Source organism: Rhinopithecus roxellana, chromosome 5 (genome assembly GCF_007565055.1).
Source record: "Rhinopithecus roxellana isolate Shanxi Qingling chromosome 5, ASM756505v1, whole genome shotgun sequence".
Taxonomy (NCBI): domain Eukaryota; kingdom Metazoa; phylum Chordata; class Mammalia; order Primates; family Cercopithecidae; genus Rhinopithecus; species Rhinopithecus roxellana.
The window spans coordinates 113,577,353-113,581,577 of NC_044553.1; the positions used below are offsets into that span (position 1 = coordinate 113,577,353).

General features: G+C 47.4%; 2 non-coding genes across 2 annotated transcripts; one reads left to right on the plus strand and one right to left on the minus strand.

Moving 5' to 3' along the window:
- The first annotated feature begins 1,744 nt into the window (after positions 1 to 1,744).
- TRNAC-GCA lies at positions 1,745 to 1,816 on the plus strand. Its single transcript has one exon. It is a non-coding gene; the product is annotated as a tRNA-Cys (tRNA).
- A 1,212-nt stretch (positions 1,817 to 3,028) lies between these two features.
- On the minus strand, positions 3,029 to 3,100 carry TRNAC-GCA. The gene has a single exon. It is a non-coding gene; the product is annotated as a tRNA-Cys (tRNA).
- Positions 3,101 to 4,225: the final 1,125 nt, after the last annotated feature.

A 4,225-nucleotide genomic window follows, 5' to 3' on the forward strand; every position in this document is an offset into this window, starting at 1 on the left:
TTCCGCTCTTCCCAACTCTGAAGCCCCTGTTCCCCTCACTGCTGCATCCTGCTCATTTTCCAGGCCCAGGTTAGCAAAAATGGGGAAGAGTTGAGAGACATTTTTCTAACAGGGCAAACCTTCCTCCCAGCCCAACTCCACCATCCTGGGCCACTCCTCTAGTCACATGATCCTTTGTACCATTTGGCCCAATTGATCTTGATCTCATCCACATAGGTCAGAGACAGGGTGAGATTTTTCTCATTTCTCATGGGAGAAAGGCAAGCTCTGCCAAGTCCAGAATTCCTGGCCCCTCCTGTCCCAGCACAAACCATTCAGTCTTCACACAATTATTCCTGGTGTGGGGTTTCATTTCTAGGAAGCCTTCTGTCCCTCAACCTTACCAGCCCTCGGCTTTCAGCCCAGAGGTTCAGGACATTTGAGGATTGCATGTTGGCTGTGGTCATGGGGAATTCGGTGACTACCCCTGATTGGCATTCCTTACCACACCCGGGGGAATGGGGAAGCCAAGAGATGGACTGAATGCAGGCTCAGGCTTCTCTCTCCTTGCCCCCAAGGGCATCCTCTCCAGCAGGTGACTGGCCATGACAACTACAATGCTGATCTGAAACTGGTCAATGGGTTCAACAGAAGATTTGCAACCGCAGGAACACCCCAACCCTCCGTTGGAGCACGTCCGTCTTTGGAGAGGTCACCCACTTCCCTCTGTTCTAACAGCATCTCTTCCCTCGACCTGAATTTCTAAGACAGATGGTTAGATGAACTCTCAATGTTATTTTACATTAAAAAAATTTGTGTCTCCAAGTGTGTTGTTTCTTCCCTGAGATTGGAGGAAGGAGCCAGCTCTACTCCCAGCTTCTCTTCCCCCTGGAAAGGAGGTGAGAGGAGAAAGGGCTTCTCAGGCCTATGCCCTTACACTCCATACCAACGAGTGCCAGATTTGAAAGGAGAGGCTTCAGCTCTCCCCTGCCAGTGGGATAAGAAGGAGCCACACTGCTCAACCTCAAAAAAGCACTTATCCAGCTGTCAGCAGGGCCCCAGGTCAGAGATGGCTATTGTTTCCATCAAGAACAGAGCAAAGGCCAAGCTCCACAGTTTACACCTATAATCCCAGCACTTTGGGAGGCTGAAGTGAGGCCAAGATGGGAGGGCTGCTTGAGCTCAAGCAGGTGGATCACTTGAAACCAGCCTGGGCAACATGCCGAAACCCTGCCTTTACAAAACACACACATACGCACACCATATATATATATATACAGAGAGAGAGAGAGAGAGAGAGAGAGAGAGAGAGAGACTCCCTCTGTTAGCCCAGGCTAGAGTGCAGTGGTGTGATCTCGACTCACTGCAACCTCCGCCTCCCAGGGGGTTCAAGCAATTCTCCTGCCTCAGCCTCCCTAGTAGCTGGGATTACAGGCGCCTGCCGCCACGCCCAGCTAATTTTTTGTAGTTTTAGCAGACACGGGGTTTCACCATGTTGGTCAGGCTGTTCTCAAACTCCTGACCTCACCTTGGCCTTCCAAAGTGCTGGGATTACAAGTGTGAGCAACCGTGCCCAGCCCAGGATGTCATTTTTCAAGCGTTCCCTTTCAGTTTATTAGTGGCCAAGGGACAAGCCAAAGCAGATGATGGATAATTAAGAAGGTGGGGCTTTAGAACACAAAGCTTGCCAGAACTCTAGTGTGGGTGGAACTTGATTGTATTGAGTCACCATAAGTAGACAAGGAAGGAGCCCCCAGCAGGTGAAGGGGGTATAGCTCAGGGGTAGAGCATTTGACTGCAGATCAAGAGGTCCCCGGTTCAAATCCGGGTGCCCCCTTCCCGGATGTTTTCTCACTTCCATTTTAAAGTAGTACCGTCAGCCACAGCGTCACCAGAAAAGATGAAAAAACTTTCAACTTGTTCCCCTTCCCGAGTCCAAGTGATCTCATTGTTCAGTTCCCTCCTATGAGTGAGAACATGCGGTGTTTCGTTTTCTCTTCTTGTGATAGTTTGCTAAGAATGATGGTTTCCAGCTGCATCCATGTCCCTACAAAGGACGCAAACTCATCCTTTTTTATGGCTGCATAGTATTCCATGGTGTATATGTGCCACATTTTCTTAATCCAGTCTGTCACAGATGGACATTTGGGTTGATTCCAAGTCTTTGCTATTGTGAATAGTGCTGCAATAAACATACGTGTGCATGTGTCTTTGTAGTAGAATAATTTATAATCCTTTGGGTATATACCCAGTAGTGGGATGGCTGGGTCATATGGTACATCTAGTTCTAGATCCTTGAGGAATTGCCATACTGTTTTCCATAATGGTTGAACTAGTTTACAATCCCACCAACAGTGTAAAAGTGTTCCTATTTCTCCACATCCTCTCCAACACCTGTTGTTTCCTGATTTTTTAATGACTGCCGTTCTAACTGGTGTGAGATGGTATCTCATTGTGGTTTTGATTTGCATTTCTCTTATTGCCGGGCACAATGGCTCACGCCTGTAATCCCAGCACTTTGGGAGGCCGAGGCGGGCGGATCACGAGGTCAGGAGATCGAGACCACCCTATCCTGGCTAACACGGTGAAACCCCGTCTCTATTAAAAATACAAAAAATTAGCCGGGCGTGGTGGTGCGTGCCTGTAGTCCCAGCTACTCAGAGGCTGAAGCAGGAGAATGACGTGAACCCAGGAGGCGGAGCTTGCAGTGAGCCGAGATGGTGCCACTGCACTCCAGCCTGGGCGACAAAGCGAGACTCCATCTCAAAAAACAATAAAAATAAATAAATTATGGAATACTGTGCAGCCATAAAAAAGGATGAGTTTGCGTCCTTTGTAGGGACATGGATGCAGCTGGAAACCATCATTCTTAGCAAACTATCACAAGAAGAGAAAACGAAACACCGCATGTTCTCACTCATAGGAGGGAACTGAACAATGAGATCACTTGGACTCGGGAAGGGGAACAAGTTGAAAGTTTTTTCATCTTTTCTGGTGACGCTGTGGCTGACGGTACTACTTTAAAATGGAAGTGAGAAAACATCCGGGAAGGGGGCACCCGGATTTGAACCGGGGACCTCTTGATCTGCAGTCAAATGCTCTACCCCTGAGCTATACCCCCTTCACCTGTTGGGGACTCCTTCCTTGTCCACTTATGGTGACTCAATGCAATCAAGATCATGGGGAGAGGGGAGGGGGAAGGGATTGCATTGGGGAGTTATACATGATATAAATGATGAATTGATGGGTGCTGACGAGTTGATGGGTGCAGCACACCAACATTGCACAAGTATACATATGTAACAAACCTGCACGTTATGCACATGTACCCTAGAACTTAAAGTATAATAAAAATAAATAAATAAATAAATAAATAAATAAATAAATAAAATAAAATAAAATAAAAAACTTTCAACTTGCTCTTGTGCTGAAATTGTTCCTCCCACATTCCAGCTGACCACTAGGACAAAAAGCCCTTTTAGGATCTCCCTTGTCTTCAGTTAAGATCATGTCCCTGAGGAGATTCTAAATCTATAAGTCTGAGAGCTGTGAACACAATTTGACAATTGGGTGTGTGTCGAAGTATAGACAAAAACGTTACTTCAACATGCATTTTTGAAAACTTAGTACACGCAAAGCTCCCTTGAATTAAAACATGAAAGAAGAGCTGGGTGCAGTGGCTTACGCCTATAATCCCAGCACTTTGGGATGCCGAGGCAGGCAGATCACTTGAGGTGAGGCAGGCAGATCACTTGAGGTCAGGAGTTCAAGATCAGCCTGAGCCACATGGTGAAACTCCGTCTCTACTAAAAATACCAAACTTAGCCGGGCATGGTGGTGTGCACCTGTAATCCCAGCTACTTGGGAGGCTGAGGCAGGAGAATTGCTTGAACCCAGGAGGTGAAGTCTGCAGTGAGCCGAGATCATGCCACTGCACCACTCCAGCCCGGTGACAGAGAGAGATTCTGTCTCAAAAAAAACAAAAACAAAAACAAAATCTCCTTGATAACATCCTTTGCCATGGTCCTTAATGCTACACAACTGCAGCCAACCACTTTATGGGGTTTTCCTTCTGTCAGTTTCACAGTGGACCACCCCTTCCCCTAGCTTCTTGTCATCAACCTTAATTAGGGTGATCTGGTGTTCAGCACCAAGGGCCTTCACCAGTCACATAGGCAGGCTCATCACAGTTGGGGACAGCACACAAGGATGGGCCCAGCACTTGCCTAAGGTTTTGGCAGCTTCT